This window comes from Panulirus ornatus, chromosome 42 (genome assembly GCF_036320965.1).
Source record: "Panulirus ornatus isolate Po-2019 chromosome 42, ASM3632096v1, whole genome shotgun sequence".
In the NCBI taxonomy this organism is placed as follows: domain Eukaryota; kingdom Metazoa; phylum Arthropoda; class Malacostraca; order Decapoda; family Palinuridae; genus Panulirus; species Panulirus ornatus.
In genome coordinates, this window is record NC_092265.1 from 26,773,140 (window position 1) to 26,796,297 (window position 23,158).

At 41.1% G+C, this 23,158-nt stretch overlaps 2 non-coding genes across 2 annotated transcripts; both read left to right on the forward strand.

Annotated features, from left to right (window-relative positions):
- Positions 1 to 16,392: 16,392 nt before the first annotated feature.
- Positions 16,393 to 16,464, forward strand: TRNAV-CAC (transfer RNA valine (anticodon CAC)). Its single transcript has one exon. It is a non-coding gene; the product is annotated as a tRNA-Val (tRNA).
- Positions 16,465 to 16,991: 527 nt separating this feature from the next.
- TRNAA-GGC (transfer RNA alanine (anticodon GGC)) lies at positions 16,992 to 17,063 on the forward strand. The gene has a single exon. It is a non-coding gene; the product is annotated as a tRNA-Ala (tRNA).
- Positions 17,064 to 23,158: the final 6,095 nt, after the last annotated feature.

The following is a 23,158-nucleotide window of genomic DNA, read 5'->3' on the forward strand; positions in this document are numbered from 1 at the left end:
ATAATATTATAGGTTATGTGTGTGTGTGTGTGTGTGTGTGTGTGAGCGCACATAGGAATGAAAACATATTTTACACTTACAAGGTTAAGAGACGGGGCAACACGAGTGTACAAATCCTTCCTCAAAACTATCACGTGATAATGATTAAAGTAGTATACACACACACACACACACACACACACACACACACACACACACACACACACACACACCCGTACAAACACACACACACACACACACACACACACACACACACACACACAGAGGCGCTTTCAATTTTTGATGTAGATTGATTTCCTATCTTATTTTCGTCTACGGAATTCTACATCTTCAGTTCAGCACACCATTGTGGTAATGAAGGGAAAGTCACCACATTTACAAGCCGAGTGCACGTAGCTTATCCCACCTCGTTAGAGAGAAAACTTACCTGTATTTGAATCAATGAACGGGAACAGAGAAGACAAAATTTTAATACATATTTATTATACAACTATATAATTTATATTATATACATTACCACATTTCCTGCACTTTCCACCACAAATTTGCTGAGGTCATAACCTTGAAGTTACCATTACCTTACAACCTTAAGGATGGTGGTCTACAACACCTCTAGATTGATGGAGAAAACGAAAAGTTTCGTTTTATTATTAAGACCACAGAAATGCGGTAATTCCACTTCACTACCACTAACTACTAGTTATTTTACTTGTTGATTTTCACGGCTAAGATTTTCATCCTCTGAGCGAAGCCATACAATAATCGTCCTTATCTACTCTGAGCATTGGATAGCCTCCTGATGATCAAGATTGCTGTTTTGGTCGTCCGTTTCCCTTGTTACTGCTGCGCCTCACTGCACACCTTACATGAGTGCCTTCCACAGTATTAGGGACAACTGCTGGGCCTCACTGTAGCTACTTCTGGGACGGTTGCCAATCTTCCTCGTATTCCCTCATGACCACAGCGCCAAACCGACTCCCGCCATCAGGCCGAAACGCACAAACATTTCTGACAAAATTGAGACAACCGCTTTCGCGTCAGTTTTGACACCAAGTGAATTTATACGACAATTACGTTCAAGATGCTTGGTTCTTCGTTCATGGATTGAACAGAAGCAACCAACGATGGTTGCTACTGCCCAATCCATGAAGTCCCCCCCCACCACGGAAAGGTAACCAAGCTTCGGGGGGGATGGGTGTTTACCCTGACGCCAACGGAGAAACTCAATATTAGTGCAGAGATCTTTTCCTCGGTAAAGAAAGTGTAGCCGGACTCCGCCCTCATGAGGTTACTGCACGACAGCAAAGATCATCCTTTGGTAGGCTGTGCTATAGGCAGCACAGCTCCGTCAAAGATCTCACTCCATAAGTGAACTTATATAGATTCCTTTTTTAACATTTTGTCTTGTCTATAAGGAACTCATCAGTTCTTCTCCAGTGAAAGCAAAAAATCATCGAGAAATTCATTTGTCTTCTCAATATCAGGATCTTGTGGCTCTGTGTGGAGGACGGGGCTGGTGGGCTGTGTGACTGGCTGTGTCTGGGGAGCGGGGCTGGTGGTCTCTGTGACTGGTTGTGTCTGGGGACCGGGGCTGGTGGTCTCTGTGACTTGCTGTGTCTGGGAAGCGGGGCTGGTGGTCTCTGTGACTTGCTGTGTCTGGGAAGCGGGGCTGGTGGTCTCTGTGACTGGCTGTGTCTGGAGATCAGGGGAAGTCTTGGGTATAAATTTCAATATACTGTGAGCGATATCGTCTCTCAACCGATTCCTCTCGATCTTCTCTTGCACGGCCTTCATGATACGTTTGGGCGGCTTTCTCCATTTTCTTTGCATTTCAGTTGGTGATCCTGCGCCATCGAGCCACATGATACCAGAATAGTATCGTTCCTGTTTCCCAACGGGTCCAATCTTGGTGTCACACATGATGCCGAGTGAACCCAAATGGCGGCCGATGTTTACGTTGGAAGCCACGGGCTCGTTATGTATCTTGCAGTAACTTTCATACCGTTGCTGCAGCTCTTTCCTGCTGATAAGGTACCGCTTCATAGTAATAGTCTTTCCCTTCATTTGAACGAAGGTATTCATGAAACTAACAAAGGAAGCCTTTCCTTTGTAATCCCGTTTGTAGTAACAGAAAGCCATTGAAGACGTGGGTTGGGTCAGGCGAAGTTACACAGACTAACAAGATAGTCCTATAATCAATGGTCCTGTATCAGCACTGAACTCGAAATACGTCAGAACGACAGTTTCAACCCAAGGCTGGAGGGCCAATTGATGATATTCTCACGTCTTGCTCAACCAAGTAACCTCGGTTAGACCTTGTTTATATTTAAATATAGTAAAGTTAATATAGTGAAGCTTGATGTTTCTATTTATATGTAAGGTGCAATGTAGTTTATATAAGGTTCACGTTCCAGATGGGTTCCTGACATACCAACTTACATTCAGATATATATATATATATATATATATATATATATATATATATATATATATATATATATGAATGTAAATTGGTATATCAGGAATCCATCTGAAAGGCAATATATGTCCAAAGAATGATATTTATGAAGATGTAGTGGAGATGGCCTTGACCAAGATAAAGGCCACTGATAATGAAAACGAGATGACTGTGAGGATGTAGTGAAGATACATTTTTATTAAGGTAGAGTTAAGTGCTGTGAAAGTGGCTTGACTATAAGGATGTAGTGAAGATGGCCTTTCACCAAAAAATACGCTAGTGATATGGAAAATATGATGATTATGAAGAAGTAGTGAAGATGACTTTTATCAAGATAGAGGCCAATGATATTGAAAATTAGATAAGTATAAGGATATAGTGAAGATAGTCTTTGACCAAGATAAACGTCATCGATGATGAAAACAAGATGACCGTGAAGTTGTAGTGAAAATAACCTTAAACCACAGAAAAGCCATTGATATTCAAAATGATTGTGAGGATGTAGTGAAGATGGCGTTTGACCATGATTAACGCTAGTGATGTTGAAAATAGCATCTTAATAAGCCAAAATAAACAACTAACAATCAAATCAAATAATTAATTCAAAAGATAGGGTAAGGAACCAGAAATAAAAAGTCTTAGAAAGTCCAACAAATAACACCTAAACGAAAAAAACCTAAAAGAAATTAGATGGAATATTTCCTATGTATGTCCATTATTGTGTTTATATATGAATATAAGATATATATATATATATATATATATATATATATATATATATATATATATATATATATATATATATATATATATGGTAAAATCAGTGTCCATCGGCCAGAGATACGATCCATCTCCTCCTATATCCCTTAAAAGAAAAGAAAATAATACAAGAAAAAATGAAATAAGAAAGAGTGATAAAGAAAACAAATAGATATATAAATAGAATAAAGCCTTGCCCTCCACTCATCGTCTCCGCCCTTCTTAACCTATTTTTCCTATGCAAGCTGGGTTAAACCTTGGCCCTTTTCCTCCCTCTAAAATTCACTTCCTCTAATAATTCTTGCTCTTTCCCCCCTCTCTTCCCCCCCCCCTCCTTGGAAAGGACTTTTCTATCATCATCATTGTCATTGTGTTCGTCATCTTTTCTAGCCATTCGAGAAGGTTCTTGCTGCTCCTGTCTCAGCCACGTGTTAACCACGTGGTTGATGGAGGATTAACCGCCAGATCCCACGAAGAGAGAAGAAAGAAGACAGAAGACAGTAGAAAGAAGACAGAAGACAGTAGAGAGAAGACCGAAGAAAGAAGTGGATTGTAACGTTGCCTCCCGCGTTGGTCCTTCCCGCGGGAGACCGTTACGGTGACGACGCCGGCAGGCTGTTCCCTCACCACCCTCGCTGCTCCCCACACCCCCACATTGCCTCCAGTCCATCTTCACATGTCTTTTTTATTTCTTATCTTTTATCATCCATCATCCATCTCTCGACCGTTTGGCTTGAGCAATCTCTACCCCAGCTTCCCCACCCCATTCTGGAAAACTCATTTTCCTGAGGAGTGGAGGCTGGAGTGGACCTGTTCTCACCTGACGGGGTGGAGACCCTCACACTATCTCTTACCTCTCCCCTACCTTGGACCGTCGAGCGTCCCTCACTCATGTTTTCTCGCACTAGGACACTCATGCCACCAACATGCCGCCCGACATACGTCTAAAATCCCTCAAAACTGATTGTCCCCCTTCCTTCCTCGTTCGAACTCCTGGCCATCGTCTTGAAGACCACTGAGATCCGTCCTACTAGGGTCATTCAATTCCCCTCGAACAAATACCAGTTTAAGATTTGCTCGGTCAAAGATAGTGATTTAGATAGAATCTTATCTAAGCCTCTCCTTGATGAACTAGCTAAAAAACCTACCAAATCGTTCAGGACCGCTGCCCCCTTCAAGCTAGATGTACTATTATTGCCTACAATGTTGATGAATCTATCTTGTCCCTCAGCCCTTCGGAGATTGTTGAAGCCATCAATGGCGAAAACAATGACGTTAATGTCATCAACGTCTATAAACCGAATAACTCCAGATCAATAAAGATACAATGATCAAACCCGACCGAGGCCGATCGCCTGCTCTCCCGGGGAGTCCTGTTCCCCATGATCTCTGTGCCAGCAAAATCCCTGAAGAAAGATGAACATCTCGACGTACAACAATGTTTCAAATGTCTGAAATACCGACATGAGACTAAGAACTGTGAAGGTGCGGCTTGATGACCTTACCTGCTGATGGCTAACATCAACTGTTATCATCTTGCAAATTTTGTTATTTGTTTGCTTTTCCGTACGGTACACATTCTGGTTTAACGAACTTTACTTGTTGACAGCTGTAAATTCAGAGATAATAAAACATACTTACGTGTTACAGAGGCCGTATGATAAGGGCCCGAGCCAGGCAAGGACCTGACGAATCTGTAAACAAGAAATGACCTGTTAGGCAAGATCAGAGAACGGCTGTGTAGAGGCAAGGACCCATAATAGAAGAAGAAGAAGAAGAAGAAGAAGAAGAAGAAGAAGAAGAAGAAGAAGAAGAAGAAGAACAAGAACAAGAAGAAGAACAACAACAGCAACAAAATTGTCAGGTGAAGACTTGGCTTATCTGACACAAATCATAACTGCTAAGAGAAGACTTGGTGAACATAACAATAACAACTGTACAGAAAATAATAGTTTCTGAGAACATGTTGTCGTAAGACATGTCAAGCGCAGACCAGGTGACTCTCACAACAGATAATCAATTTGATCATATTCAGAATACATAATTATGTATCCAGGTTTCATGATGATTCAGCAACGGATAACAGTTGTATACAGTAACTTACAAACATTGTTTCTCATGACAGAAGATGATCCAGCCTTTACACACGACCAACTACAGACAGCACTGAGCTCCGGCACGTTGAACTCTCCACTAACTAGCCAGCTACCAGGAACCCTCCTCCTCCTCCTGACGATCCCGAGAACATTCTGTGTTGACCACCCGACACCCACCCCACACCTCCTGTATACGTAAGGCTGGTCAACAGTAGACGGTCTCCACCCAACACCGGTCACGAGGACTCTTACCTGAGTGACGAAGGCCGCCGTAGCCAGTGAGGTGGTGCAGGGTGTGTGTCTTCACCTGTTGCTTATGTTTCCCAAGTGTGGTCGGGCAGGCAGAGGAGGTGGCCTGGGTAAACAGCCTTAGTTAGGGATTGGTTCTTGACTCCAGCCAAATCTTCCAACCGCCGGACATACCAGGTGACACCTTCCCAGGTCCTGGCTATAGCTCTCCCGGCAGTGACATCTTCCATGTGTGGGTAATATTGTGGCGACTGTATGTACCTGATACAACGCATTATATTGAAAATGGAGTAATGATGATAGACAGAAACAGCCGGTTATTCCGATCATTGATCACCAGGGAATATAGGTAATATAACAGTATTTTCTCAATGGATTGCTATTAGAATGATCAAATGTTAATAGTTTGATAATTGTATAACAACAATACGTGTACCCAATAATGTTCCTGGAGGCCAGGGTGCAGAAATGTATGAAAGTCAGTCAAGTAGGACATGTACCTGGAGTCACGTGACTCCAGGTAGACTTCAATTCCAACCCTGGTCTACCCGGCCTGCCAGTTAATCTTCTGGCCAGTTAAATCATTATGGTACAAGGGAAACCTACTGGTCTTAAATCATTATGGTACGAGGGAAACCTACTGGTCTTAAATCATTATGGTACGAAGGAAACCTACTGGTCTTACATCATTATGGTACGAGGGAAACCTACTGGTCTTAAATCATTATGGTACGAAGGAAACCTACTGGTCTTACATCATTATGGTACGAGGGAGACCAGTTATATGATATAATCAATGATGTACCCATGTAAGGGTCTAGTGCCAGTCGTATAAGTGTATGTGGAACTGGAATTATCATTAACACCTGAAGGAGTTAAAGACTATTGACATGGTAGTTGTAACTTGAAGTTCACGTGTCTATTGACCCTGGCAGTTGATGGGCCTAAACCACCACTAACCGGTCAACCAACCAACCATTATCTTGCATATGTTACTTGATCAAAACACCAGGCTTGGCCCCACCACCTACTACCCTTCTCCAGACACACTTGCTGCCTCCCAGCCATTAGTATCTTACTCTCACAACATCAGACAGAGAGGAGAGTGTCTCCAGACACACTTGCTGCCTCCTAACCATTAGTGTCTTACTCTCACAACATCAGACAGAGAGGAGAGTGTCTCCAGACACACTTGCTGCCTCCTAACCATTAGCGTCTTACTCTCACAACACCAGATGTGAGGATAAGCATGACCAAACAACTTACTCTCACAACATCAGACAGAGAGGATGTTATGCCTCTTATCTAACCTGACACATCAGCCGGGGTCTCAGGACGTTGATAAGGTCATGGTCGGATCCCCTTATGTATCTATCACGTGACCTCAGGTGAGTTATTGAACGTTATCGCTGATAATACAGCGTTGTTAGGGGTTAATGATGGTGGTTATTAACCTCGTTTAGACACAGACATACACACGAACAAGGTTGTATATAAGCCCGGCTGGCTCAGTCCATGGAGCACGAGAATCTTAATCTCGGGGTCGTGGGTTCGAGCCCCACGTTGGGCGGTAACAGTTTTCTATGATGTAACATGAAACAACCTTTGAACATACCATCCACCGCTCGTCTAGATCAACCAATCTGCCATGGTTCCATGAACTGTTTAAACAGCTTAGGCGAAGAGAGAAAGACAGACAGAGAGAGGTAAAGAGAGAGATTACCAAAGATTACATATGCACAACAGGTAACACAGACCTAATTACCTTCCACCAGCTAAGAAAATAGCTTTGCCATTCAGCAGGGCCAGCGCGTACTGCTTAACCGAACCGAGCGCGCCAAACTTTTTCCGTTGCTTCTCGGCAAGTAGTGCGTACAGAGCAGAATTGCTAACTTATCGCTTTTGGCGCTAGATCTAGCACCTAAGTTTCGTATTTAGCACTTTAGCTCGTTTTTGGGCGTTTTAGTTTGTATTTAGCGCCAAATTTAGTGTTATCTCACTATATGAAAAAATTCAAACATCAATCAAAATATGTTAATGTTATTTAGTAGGTTTATTCTAAACCTATTAAGATAACAAGGAAAGCAATACAAATATTGCACGTATTTCATTATCATCGAAACGAACATGGTCGAGAAATTTTTGAACAGGTTCAGTTCGGGTTTATTGTTCGAGAAATATTTGAACAGGTTCAGTTGTGGTGTATTCTACGGGCTCCTCCTCCTCAAGTGCCTCGTTCAGTTCAGGTTCAGTCGGACTCTGGGTGGCGACAGAACTATCCGTGGGCCATGAAGGACAGTAACACTGGTTGTGTGTGTGTGTGTGTGTGTGTGTGTGTGTGTGTGTGTGTGTGTATGTGTGTGTATGTGTGTGTGTGTGTGTGTGTGTGTGTGTATGTGTGTGTGTGTTTGTGTGTGTGTGTGTGTGTGTGTGTGTGTGTGTGTGTGTGTGCAGACCATTACATTTAACGAACACAACAATGAGTGAGAAATGTATTCAACATTTTAGAGCAGAGTGGTTGAAAGACCCAAAATATGAAAAGTGGTTAAGAGAAATAGAAGGGATGACACAAAATGTATTTGCAAGTACTGCCATCGTCCATCACCCGCCAAAATCAGTGACACTGAAAGACACAACAACACAGCTAAACACAAGACAGCTGAACAGTCATTCAGTACTCAAAGACAAACCACAATTCCGTTTGAAAAACTGAGTGATGACGCACGAGAGACTGAAGGAAATGTATCACTATTCACTGCTGAACATTGTACATTACGTGTTGTTCATCATCTCAGCTGTTCACTACGTGTTGTTCATCATCTCAGCTGTTCATTACGTGTTGTTCATCATCTCAGCTGTCATTACGTGTTGATCATCATCTCAGCTGTTCATTGCGTGTTGTTCATCATGTCAGCTGTTCATTACATGTTGTTCATCATCTCAGCTGTTCATTGCGTGTTGTTCATCATCTCAGCTGTCATTACGTGTTGTTCATCATCTCAGTAAGCTGTGTAAAGCTGGATTTGCAGACAGTAAAGGATGCAAGAACTTCAAGTTAAAAAGGTGGAAGTGTAGTGTAGCTGTGCGCAATGTGATTGCCCCGCATTTTAACAGTGACTTAAAAAGTGATATAGACAATCAGAAGTTTAGCTTCTAAACTGATGAAAGTAATGACATAACGGTAACGAAACTATTGGGTATCGCTGTCCAGTTCTACTCTGAAAGTAAGAATAAGATTGTAATGACATTCTTGGACCTTGTTGATCTGACTGACTGTAATGCTAATGGGATATGTGATGCCATCAAGAAGTCCTTGAAAAATAATGGGTTGGAGTTACAAAACCTTGTCGCAATTAGCACCGACAATGCTTCTGTGATGACAGATGTTAACAGTGGAGTGTATGATACACTCAAGTTAGAAGTTCCTCATCTGATCCTGATCAAGTGTGTGTCATTCTCTACAGCTAGTTGTCTCATGCTGCAGCAGAGTGTCTCCCTAGGAACCTGGATTTTATTATCAGAGAAACCTATAATTGGTTTTCCCACTCTGCCAGTGATGGTCAAGTTCCAGTGAAACTTATACAGCTAAGCCAGACTCGATGGCTGTCAACTGAATCAGCAATTGTCATAATACTGCAGCAGTGGGTTGAACTTATGACTCACTTTGAAATGGCAAGATATGATGAAAGGTGTTACACATCTCAGAATCTATATGTTATGTTTTGTGACAAGAAAAACTATGCCTTCCTGATATTCCTGAAGCATATTCTTGGCGAAATTCAGTGTGTAAATGAGAAACTTGAAGCGGAGGTACAGGATCCAAGCAAACTGCTAAGTGACCTTATTCAACTTATTGATTCCATAAGTTCCGAGGTTCTCATCCCAGGCAGAAATTAAGGGAAAAAGGTTCAGTAGAGACCTACTTAGACCCACGTGCGTCCTTGGGGAACGAGTTTGAAAAGGAGATGGCAAAATGTAAGCTTCCTGATGAAAAGGATATCCGAGGAAGATACATACAGCTTGTAGTGGAGTTGGTGAGACAGCTTCGTCAACGTTTGCCAGACAAAGTCCAAGTGTCACAGTCAATGTCATCACTGAGTACAAGTGAATATCTGCAACCCATAAAGCCTGGAATACTGGAATTAGCAAAGATATCTACTGATAACGAAGAAATTCTTACACGCATTGAGTTCCAGTTGAGGAAGCTTCATCATGTATTGTGGAAGCAGAACACAGGCGCCCTAGCACTCTGGACTGAAACAGCCTCGTACAAGGATGCAACAGGAGGAAATCTTTAGTTATATGAACATCGTGAAGTGAAAGCCTCGATATTGATTATCAAAAGCTTAAATGCAATACTAACTATCAAGTATGGACTAAGATGAAATGGAAACTCTTGTTATGATTATGAACTGCCTGAGGAAGTACTGAAAAACACTGGGTTATTGAAAAGATACAAGTTATCACAACCACAACCTGGACCCTCACATAGACCACCACAACCCCAGGTCACCGAGGACGAAGAGACTGTGGATTGGTAATTAGCAGATCTGGGATAATGGTGAGTATTTTAGTGTTAAAGCAGTCAGTCGTATCTGTCATTAATCATTTGGCACGTCAAAGAGCAGAAATAATTCGAAGAGCATTTTTTTCGCCGTCATCTTAGCAAGTTTAACGCTTTTTTAGCGCTTTTCGGGAGAGAATCTAGCGCCATATAGAATTTGGGTCAGCAACTTTGGCGCTCAAAAGGTTTCAGTAGCTCGTTGGTGGTCAGTCAGGACGGGTGTTCGCGCTGTTCTGGTTATCCGATGTGTTTTATCTTTATCACGGAGTGGGACAGAGAGAAATGATAACCTAACTTGATGAATATGAGAAGTTTCCTGGGCTCTGGCATCCCCAAAATGGATCGTACTACAATAAAACCGTCAAGTATGGTCGCTGGGTCAGCACTGCACTGGGTATCTGGCAATTATTTCACATGATCGTAAGAAAAATTAAAGAATTAATAAACATCACTTTTTTTTTGTCTTATTTTTTCAATATTTGACATATTTCATTCATTGATTTCAATCAGATTCGGTACAAGTTGTGATGATTCAACACTGTGTTTGTAAAACGTCCACTGTGGATCTTCCTCCGTTCCTGAAATACTAAGATAACGACCTTGTGGACGACGACCACAACACATCAACACCCCAGTCACAACTCCACGTGGTCACGCTGGCCTCAACCAGTCACAACCCCACGCGGTCACGCTGTCCTCAACCAATCACAACCCCACGTGGTGATACTGGCCTCAACCAGTCACAACCCCACGTGGTGACACTGGCCTCAACCAGTCACAACCCCACGTGGTGATACTGGCCTCAACCAGTCACAAGCCCACGTGGTCACGCTGGCTTCAACCAGTCACAGCCCCACGTGGTCACGGTAGCATCAACCAATCACAACCCCACGTGGTGGCACTGGCCTCAACCAGTCACAACCCCACGTGGTGATACTGGCCTCAACCAGTCACAAGCCCCAGTGGTCAGGCTGGCCTCAACCAGTCACAACCCCACGTGGTCACCCTGGCTTCAACTAGTCACAAGCCCCACGTGGTGACACTGGCCTCAACCAGTCACAACTCCACGTGGTGATACTGGCCTCAACCAGTCACAAGCCCCACGCGGTCAGGCTGGCCTCAACCAGTCACAACCCCACGTGGCCACCCTGGCTTCAACTAGTCACAAGCCCCACGTGGTGACACCGGCCTCAACCAGTCACAACCCCACGTGGTGACACTGGCCTCAACCAGTCACAAGCCCCACGTGGTCAGGCTGGCCTCAACCAGTCACAACCTCACGTGGTCACCCTGGCTTCAACTAGTCACAAGCCCCACGTGGTCACGCTGTCCTCAACCAGTCACAATCCCCACGTGGTCACGCTGGCCTGAATCAGCCACAACCCCACGTGGTCACGCTAGCCTCTACCGGTCACAAGTCCCACGTGGTCACGTTGGCCTCAATCAGTCACAAGCCCCACGTGGTCACCCTGGCCTCAACCAGTCACAGCCCCACGTGGTCACGCTGCCCTCAACCAGTCACAACCCCCAATGGTCACGCTGGTCTCAAGCAGTCACAGCCCCACGTGGTAACGCTGCCCTCAACCAGTCACAAGCCCCACGTGGTCATGCTGCCCACAACCAGTCACAAGCCCCACGTGGTCACCCTGGCCTCAACCAGTCACAAGCCCCACGTGGTCATGCTGCCCACAACCAGTCACAAGCCCAATGTGATCATGCTGCCCACAACCAGTCACAAGCCCCACGTGGTCATGCTGCCCACAACCAGTCACAAGCCCCACGTGGTCACGGTAGCCTCAACCAGTCACAACCCCACTTGGTCACGCTGGCTTCAACCAGTCACAAGCCCCACGTGGTCACGGTAGCCTCAACCAGTCACAACCCCACTTGGTCACGCTGGCTTCAACCAGTCACAAGCCCCACGTGGTCACGCAAGCTTCAACCAGTCACAAGCCCCACGTGGTCACGTTGGCCTCAATCACTCTATATCAACTGTCACTGGCCACCAGTTATTGTATCAGATGGGCAATGCCTGGAAGACGAGAGCGATGTGCTTTCAGAGTATATCTTCACACAAACTACATAGTAAAAATAATTTTGTAACTATAGCTTTAGAATGATTTAAAAAAGACAAAGTTACATGAAGCATAAAAACGGTCTTAGAAAAGGAGAGTTGCAAGTGTAGCAGCAGCAGGTGGAGAAGATCTTGGTCAAGATGTTATAACCGGCAGGTCATGATGCGGCCCATCATCTACAAGTGGTACACACACCATCCCTAGACCACACTTACACTACACTTGACCCAGCCTTGTGGCACCCGCGCCAGCCAGGTACTCACTGAATGTTGGAGATTCGAACCCATGACCTTGATCTTTGAGACTCAGGCTCGGTGATAATGTGTACCACACCTGCCAGTGAATTCCAATACTTAGTCACCTAAATCTTATGACCACACATGTACATACTAAACTCTAGATAAAAATATGGTCAGCGAAAGATATTTCATATATCTGGTTTGAAAACTGATAAGATCAGGAAATAAGATTTAATCATTATCTTTATCGGACGATTATAATGCCCAACAACACACGTTAGGTACACAACACACTCCCTACTAACCTACAAGTTAAATGACAATCCATACCATATCTAACTTCCCACTTGATAACCAGCATATTGTATCCTTCAGTAGCAGATATATTATACTTAATGATAATAATAATCATAATGATTATAATAATGATAACAATGATACTAATGATAATAATATTGATAATAATAATAATAATGATGATGATAATAATAATCATTATAATGATAATAATAATAATAATAATAATAATAATAATAATAATAATAATGATAATAATAATCATAATGATTATAATAATGATAATAATGATACTAATGATAATAATATTGATAATAATAATAATAATGATGATGATGATAATAATGATACATAATGATAATGATAATGCCAATAATAGTGATGATAATAATAATGATTATAATAATAATAATGATAATAATAATAATAATGATAATAATAATAATAATGATAATAATACTAATGATAATAATGACAATAATGATAATAATAATGATAATAATGATAATAATGATAATGATGATAATAATGATGATGATAGTGATAATAGTAATAGTAATAATGTAATTATGATAAATGATACTGTACTGTAATGATAATGGCGGTAAAACATTCAATACAGTTGCGTCTTCCTAATATAACAAGACAATATGGTCTAAATATACCACATACCGGTGTTACACTGAGTTAAAAGAATTAAACTCCACGAACCATGATTTTGTCTTGATCTGTCCTTGTAACAGTATTTTGAACCTATACTCATGTTGGTGTATATTGTTTAGTTTTCGTAACCATTACATGAATATAAGTCAACATGTTTTCAGGAAAAAATAAGTTTTTCCAATTGTATGTTTTTCATTTACCATTGGATGGAAGGATCCCAGGGATTAGTGTATATCTTGTGTCCCAACCAACCTTGCTCTGTTGGTTCCTGCTGTCTCTGGGTTAGTCTTGTTTTATGGAAAAAAGAAAGATAAATGTTTATCAGGAGTGAGACTCGAACCCAGGCCCGGAAGACCGGACAATGATTTGAAAGCAGCGCCTTAAACCACCCGGCCATCCTGCCAGGAGAAAATAAATTTGGAAGTTCTCTCTAACTTACTAAACTGAACAAATTCCAGGAGCAAATGTATAGTATATACTTATAAGGTTAAGAGACGGGACAACACGAGTGTATAACTCTCTCCCATAATGCACAAATAGTAAACACACACACACACACACACACACACACACACAGAGCGGCGCCAGGCTGGAGGCGGGGCATCGTGACGTCACAGGCAAGTCCCTCCCCCCGCCAGATCCAAACATGTGTTGTGTCTGGTGATGGCGGTTCAAGATTTCCCACATTTATATTGATCTTTACATTATCATCCACTCCCAAAGTCACCTGGCATTCTTGTGTTTCAACAACAGACGTGATATATGCAACACCAGGCAAACATTGTACCATTATCTGATAGGTTAATTGGTGCAGAATCAAGAACCAGTGAATTTCATCGCCGCCATAAGTAAGTAAGGAAGGTGACTTTAATGATGATAAATACGACCTGGTATGGCTGTGTCTACACACTACCGCCATCTGGTCAAACTGGTACGTACGAACCTTAACCTTAAAGTGTCCCACGTAAACGCGAACTTAAAATCTATCCATTTAACTGTCATTCATTAATTAGCATTTAAACACCATCTTTTAAACGTAAACCTTCCACTTGCATTATATTAACAAGTACTCTAACATACGTCATACAAACACAAGGTTTAAAGCTGAAACTCGAACTTTTAAGTCCGTCAATTTAACACCTACTTTAGAATTAGCAAAAAAATGCGAATTTTTAACTCCGCCAAAAAGCAGCTTGTGTATGTAATGCTTCATTTAATTGAACATTTTTAAAGTCAGTTAAATTAATTGTATCCTTTGATGTTCATCATTAAAACATAAACCTATGAACTCTGTCTCTAGAACTAAGCACAAACTTTTACGTTCCATTATAGGAAAGGAAACTTGCAAAATCTATCAAAATTCGTCACATAACGCGAACTTTTCAACCCTTCCATTTACCTGGGCCACTCTTCCCAGGCTGCCATTCATATTTTGTCCTTTTAAACTGTGACTTTATTACACTTTCATTCATTCATCATGACTTTATTACACTTTCATTCATTCATCATGACTTTATTACACTTTCATTCATTCATCATGACTTTATTACACTTTCATTCATCATTCATCAACTAGTTCGTCTCACTGATATTCCATTCATAAACTTCATTTGTGCATCTCATAGTTTGACCGCCATGTTGCATGTTTCCTTAAGGTTTATAATTCTTTGTGTATTTAATAATAGAAGATTCAGTGATATTTCTCGTGGTACTGGAGTTAGAGTTAATAACTGAGATGGCATTATAATCTCTAACTCCAGTACCACGAGAAATATCATTGAATCTTCTATCATTAAATGCACAAAGAATTATAATCTTGATATAAGTGATTGTCTATACAAATTGCATAAATTTAGTGTTGATAAAATTTGTAAGGAATTCATCTTGTCCACATAATTAGTTTATGATACGCTTGTTGTCTGTCTCGGACAATCACATGTTTACCAAATGGCGTACTAGCTACGTCTCTTCGTTGTATGTCAACTGACTGTTATATTTCTCTCTTGTGTCTCCCCTGAGGATGTGAGTTTTACACGAATCTGCACTTGGGAACTTATCGTGTTTATTTTCCCCGTGGACTCATAGGAATATACTTGATTACGCGCAAAATTGTGATCCTTTCCAATATATATATATATATATATATTTTCTTTTTCTTTTAAACTATTCGCCATTTCCCGCGTTAGCGAGGTAGCATTAAGAACAGAGGACTGGGCCTTTGAGGGAATACCCTCACCTGGCCCAATTCTCTATTCCTTCTTTTGGAAAATTAAAAAAAAAAAAACGAGAGGGGAGGATTTCCAGCCCCCCGCTCCCTCCCCTTTTAGTCGCCTTCTACGACACGCAGGGAATACGTGGGAAGTATTCTTAATCCCCTATCCCCAGGGATAATTAACAATAAAAATATAAATCGTTTCAACTTACATATCTTGATTATACACAATACCTAAACCAAAGAATATCTTGATTACATTAGATGATAAAGTATCTATCTACGATACAATCCAATTTACAAAACAAAGTATGTGATACTAAACAAACTGCAAAGTCATCTCTCTTACTGAGAATGATGGTAAGGCTGAATGTATAATACCATCCACATCATATGAAATACAAGTACATAAAAGCAAGAATAATATGTAATGTAATACATATTTTTATTATACTTTGTCGCTGTCTCCCGCGTTTGCGAGGTAGCGCAAGGAAACAGACGAAAGAAATGGCCCAACCCCCCCCCATACACATGTATATACATACGTCCACACACGCAAATATACATACCTACACAGCTTTCCATATATATATATATATATATATATATATATATATATATATATATATATATATCCTTCAGTATGTTTACTTTCGATAATGAGGGACATAAGAAGGAGCCAAACAAGTAAATTTCGTCAAAGACATCTCTCTTTTCTAAACGCTGCCTCGCAAAGATTTTCATTAATTCAAATTGAAGAAACAGACGTTTTTTTCTATTGTCTGGTTAGCTCAGTGGTAGAGCGTGAGTCTCACACACTCAAGGTCGTGGGTTCGAGACCCACACCAGACATAATTTTTGTCTTTTTCTTTTTTCATTTTGTCCGCATCACATGTGTGCAACATTCAGTATGTTCGTTCAACGTTATAGTGAAGATCTTCACAATAAATTGGGGTTTTCGACCTTATCTGAAAGGGTCAGGTCCATCAAGACGTCCTTGAAATCTTCCAGAAGCTTCTGGCGATCCTCCTCCAACTGCTGGGCACATCAGAGTTAACATGGGCCAGACATCGGTTGTGGAACGACTTAATCTGCTTCCGGTAGTTAGCAGGGATGATAATGAGGGCTCTGACCTCATACCAGGTCAGCTTAGTTCCAGTCTATTGCTTAGTTCCAGTCTATTGCTTAGTTCCAGTCTATTGCAACGAAGATAAAAAAGTAAAACTCAATTCGTGGAAAATTGAGAGGAAAACACGACAGCAACATGGAGATTTACCCTGTGGTTATTTTGCCGGCTAGTCGGCAACGGTCGGTCAAACAGTATTTTGCCGTGGTAATCTCAGTGCTTTATATAATACTAAGTCCCAAAATATGTTCTTGGGGGCGTAGCTCAGTGGTAGAGCGCTCGCTTGGCATGCGAGAGGACCCGGGTTCAAACCCCGGCGCCTCCATTTTTTATTTGGGAAATTCATTGTTTTTCAGTCTTGTATATATATGTATATATATATATATATATATATATATATATACATATATATATATATATATATATATATATATATATATATATATATATATATATATATATATCGTCCGATCAGGGAAGTTAAGCAACGTTGGGTCTGGTTAGTACTTGGATGGGTGACCGTCTGGGAACACCAGATGCTGTTATCCCTGGGGATAGGGAAGAAAGAATACTTGCCACGTATTCCCTGCGTGGCGTACAAGGCAACTTAAAGGGTAGGGAACAGAAGGCCGGAAATCCTTTACTCTCACTTTCAATTTTCCAAAAGACGGAACAGAGAAGATATAAAGATATTGTAAAGATGTAACTAATATAAGATATAAGAATGAATGGAAGATACGGATGTAGCGGAAACAAGGAGTAATGAAGATTAAGGTGCAATGAAAATTATTCTGTAGTGAAGACAAATACATATGTTGAAATTTTGTATTGAACATCAAGAAGTAATGATAATGTTGAGAGTGTAGTGACGATGAGGGTTTAGTTAGGGAGTGGTGACAATTGCCTTTACAATGATAATAAGGAGGTAACACAATGAGGAACACAAACTTTCCAAAGCTACGTTCAAGTCAGACTTTGAACTAAGTTCGGTAAACAGAAGGATGATGTTAAGATGAGAGTGTAGTGAGGAAAAGTATAGTGATGATAAGGATATTGTCAAGATAGGTTGTAGTGAAGATACGAATGTAGTAGAGATGAGGGATATCAAAGAGTAAAGTTTATTCAAAATGATTATGTAGTGAAGATAAGAACTATTTTTAGTGAACATCAGGGAGTGCGATGATGATGGTATGGTAAAAATAACGGTGTAGTGAAGAAGAGGGTATAGCGAAGATATAATTTAGTGAGAATAAGCTAGTAATGAAGATACACTTTAGTGAATATGAGGTTGTAGTGAACTTAACCTCATTGATCTGATCCCCCAAATCCTCCAAACTACGTTCAAGGGCGGATCCAAAGCCGACCGAAAAGGCTAGTTCTCTGTGTATCATTAGTGGTGGTGGTGGTGTGTAGGTGTGTGTAATCATCTATTTGCCTCGTGGGGCCCCGTGTAAGTACGTTGTTTGTGTGAGCGGGAAAAATCTAAAGCCTTCCTTGAAACCAGCTTAGTCAAGATAAGGTCATATGAAGATGAGGTTGTAGTGAAGATCATGATAAGCCTAAGGGCGTGAACGTACATTTTAGGTCAAAGGCATCACCAGTACACCCTGGCCAGCATTGAAGTTTATCCGTACACAGACGCACACACACACACATAAGTATATATATATATATATATATATATATATATATATATATATATATATATATATATATATATATATATATATATATACTTACACTGTGCCAGAAGCGTTAACTAAAGCTCATTTGGTGAAATCGTGTTTCCTCACATTAGATGTTATCCCAGATTTCCTAAATTCTTCTCTTTGGTCTTTCATTTTCTATATTTTCCACTTGTCTTTCTTCAGCCGAAGTGATTTACCGTTCATGTTTTAGATTAAACTATATTTGTCTATTTACCAATTCCCTCTCCCATCTCATCATGACGCTTCTTATTGTCCTTTGATTTGAATCCTCAGTTTTCACCTCTCCTTCAACATGATAACCTCTGAATCTGTGAGTGTGTAATGACCTATTTTTACTGTGTGAGGAGAGAGTTCTACACTCGCGAGGCCAAATATCCAGAACATTCCGTACTATTATACAACTTGTAAGATTTATGTATGGTGTCTGCCTTAACCATGACCTCATTCTTCTTATTCCATTCATCAACCACTCTTATATAAACTTTAAAATCACTTATCTGAATATATTTGAACAATATTGTCCTAATTTTATGCTATGTTCTCTAGGTGTGTGTGTGTGTGTGTGTGTGTGTGTGTGTGTGTGTGTGCGTATTCTCAGAAAGTAACTGTGTACTATTCAACAAGGATTTCCCAAAAGCCCTTTACCTCATATCCTTTTATTTCGATGCTTGAAAATGGCTAAATTTTCGTCAAAGTGTTTTTTGTCTTATTAGTATTTATAATGATTTATTGATTCAAAAAGTATTGGTATTTCGAAACTATTTAGATCCTTCAACATCTCTAGCCATCTTCACTACACTCTCAACACCATTGGCCATCTTGAATATTTCTTCGACACCTCTAGATTTCATCAAATAATGTTCGCAACAAAACTAAATGAATCCGTCTACATATCCGGATTTGTATGGGATTTAATCTGGATAGATCTGGTTATGTGACGTCACATAACCTAGGGGTATATAAGGCCGGCGGAGAGAGAAGTGTAATCATTTGAGGATGGGACTCCGTACCGACAACATCTCCTCTCACACTCTCCGGCAAGAAGAAAATTTGGTAAGTGCACCTCAGGCCGGAATCAAAATGAGCGTTCCAGTTGTAAAGTTAACCCAGAAGGATGTAAATGACCTGGTGGTCATGAGAGAGGTGGGTCGGGGAGGCAACGCCAAAATTGAAACGGTGTTGTTCCGTGGATCGTGTTGCGTCATCAAAACCCTTCTCGACGGAGTGAGTTCGAAAAGTCTTATGGATGAAGCCGACATTCACAGGAGACTGGCTGGGGCTGGAGGAGCCCCTCTCCTTCGAGCAGTGTGCCGCAATCCCCCACTGATCATCTTAAGCCACACTGGCCAGCCTTATGATAAGTTCATGAGAACATGTCGGTCGGACGAGGAACTGGTCGAGTCCGCCATCATGGTCGCTCGTCGGCTGATGGAGATCCATAAGAAAAACATTGTCCATAATGACGTCAAGGTCGAGAATGTGACCGTGACGATGGGTGACAAGCCAGAGTTTCACATCATCGACTTCGGCTTGAGCGTTAAGAAGGGAAGCTGCGTTGAGTACAATGTTCCTGACCTGTGGTTGGCCCCTGAGGTCAGGGAGCGCAAGCCGGTCTCCCCAGCCAGTGACGTCTTCTCTTTTGGGCATCTAATGAGGCACGTGTCCATCCTGGTCAGGAAGCAGGGTGTGCGGGAAAGCCTCCAGGATCTTTACCAAACAGCGACCCACAGCGACCCCTCAGAGAGACCAGCTCTGCCACTTATTATTGGTGAGCTGAAGAAGGTGATGAGGTCAGTCCGCCGGAGGCGTACCAGAGGAGGGGGCCAACGGAACCAGAGGAAGGGCAGGAAATGAGGTGCCCTTCCTCAACTATCTACCTCACAATAAGAACTTTGTTTTAGAGGAAATTTTACTTGTAATATAATGGGAAAGAACTTTGTTTTAGAGGAAATTATTATCTTTACATAGCTTAAAGCGTGATAGACCTTTATTTTAGAGGAAATTAGAATATTTATTTAAAACGGGAAAAAATTATGGAACTCGACATGCAACCACCTCCTCGTGGTGAGTTCTGGGTGATAAGAGATCAAACATCTCTTATCAGCTAAGAGTTGCATACAAATGTATTTCCTGATAAGTAAAAGACAACTGGATAATGTTCTTATGATGTTAAATGTTCTTAGAGTTTGGCTAGTGTTATCTTGGAGGTCTTCTATCCCCTACAGCTCGGGCTGGGCCCAGACTGTATCATGGACAACGATAAATGATTATAGACTAGCTATCATGGCCCATTTTCAGTCGTCCATCATAAATTTGCATGTTATTCTAATATCATTAGTAGTTTGAACCTTATAAAACACTGACTTGATTCAGTTGTATGTATTCATACAAGAACAAATTGAAGTGTTCCAAGCATTTTGAAATGGCATTTGTACTACTTAACTCTCGATGTTAGTGAAAACATGTGAGATAACCACGCTGAGCAGATTTCCTGTGTGCTGTGAATTTATTACCTTCCTTTTTCCTCTCTCTCTCTCTCTGTCTCTCTCTCTCTCTCTCTCTCTCTCTCTCTCTCTCTCTCTCTCTCTCTCTCTCTCTCATAAAAATATTCGAAATTATGAAATTCAATGTAGCCAAACTTCTGAATTTCTTGTTTGTTTTGTAAAGTTGATCGTAGGTTTTTTTGATATATATATATATATATATATATATATATTTATATATATATATATATATATATATATATATATATATATATATATATATATATATATATATATATATATATATATATATATATATATATGTATATATTTTTTTTTTCTTTTTTTTCATACTATTCGCCATTTCCCGCGATAGCGAGGTAGCGTTAAGAACAAAGGACTGGGCCTTTGAGGGAGTATCCTCACCTGACCCCCTTCTCTGCTCCTTCTTTTGGAAAAAAAAAAACGAGAGGGGAGGATTTCCAGCCCCCCGCTCCCTTCCCTTTTAGTCGCCTTCTACGACACGCAGGGAATACGTGGGAAGTATTCTTTCTCCCCTATCCCCAGGGATAATATATATATATATATATATATATATATATATATATATATATATATATATATATATATATATATATATATATATATATATATATTGGGGAGGAAATATATAAAACCATTTTGGTGTCTCAGATTTTGGACATGAATCAAGGTATATTTACGCCACTGACTAAGATTATGACCTTCATTTCCTTCCAGTAGATACAGGTTTTCAGATAATGCAATTATCAATAAATGAACCACTCACGAGCTTAGGTAGTTCTAAGTGGAGCTTAAAATGTTGTGCTTCTACACAATGACAACAAATATGGATCACTCCCAATTGGTGGTTCAACTATGATGAGTGAACAGCAGGACACAATCGTCCTGGTCTTACACAAGATATCATACCACCATGACCAATGGTTAATGTGTGTGGATCTTAAGATGGTGACTTTTCTCCTGGGTCAGCAGAGTGGGTACAACAAGTAGCCCTGCTTTATCTGTCTCTGGGATAGTAGAGCTGAGGATGAGCACTGGCTGAGAAAACAATGGTCTCTGAGAGAAAACATGTTGGTTGGAGACAAGAATGTAATGGCAGAACCCTTGGTTGACAGAGATAAGATCATTGTACCACCACTGCACATCAAACTAGATTTAATGAAACAGTTTGTGAAGGTTTGGAACAAAGAAGAACACTCTGCTTTGACTACATATGCAGAAAATGTCCAGCGCTGATCATGGAGAAGGTGAAGGCAGGTATTGTCGACGGGTCACAAATCATGGAACTCATGAAAGACCCACATTTCCAAGATTCAATGACCAATGTTGAGGCAGAGGCATGGTCTTCGTTCACTGTGGTTGTAAGGAATTGTCTTGGTCACCATAAAGCAGATAACTACCCTGAACTAGTGGAGAACCTGCCATCTTCTTTCCCTCAACTTGGCTGTAAAATGAACATCAAAGTGCATTACCTCCACACCCACTTGGCCAGACAACCTAACTGAGGAACTGGCTCAACCATTCCACCAAGATTTAAGAACCATGGAAGAAAAATCCCGGGGACACTGGGATACCCATACCTGGGACACTGGGATACCCATACCTGGGACACTGGGATACCATACCTGGGACACTGGGATACCCATACCTGGGACACTGGGATACCCATACCTGGGACACTGGGATACCATACCTGGGACACTGGGATACCCATAGGATGGTGTATTAGTGCTGGATCATTGCAGGTGATTGTGGTGGGTCAGGTGAGCACAAACGTGAGATGTGTGAGGACATGAAGAACAATGATATATAACTTTCTAGTTTGGCCTCACCGGCAACCACCATTATCTGTGGATGTCATCATCATCATTTAATCCTAAATCATCAACAAATGCTACTTGTAGGAAGCCATTTGTCTTGATGCAACAATAATGATGGCATGTTGTATGTGACACAGCAATTACTGGTATATCATCATATCTCGATCACCAGAGAACAACAACGGACGACCAGGACGAGGACGAGGACGAGGACGAGGACGAGGACGAGGACGAGGACGAGGAAGCCATATTTAGAATCACCCGGCCACCAAACCTGCCTGACCTGACCTGACCTGACCTCATCAACACAAGACTACCATCATGACCAAGTGTCATGTGTTGACGTCATCACTGATGACATCATCA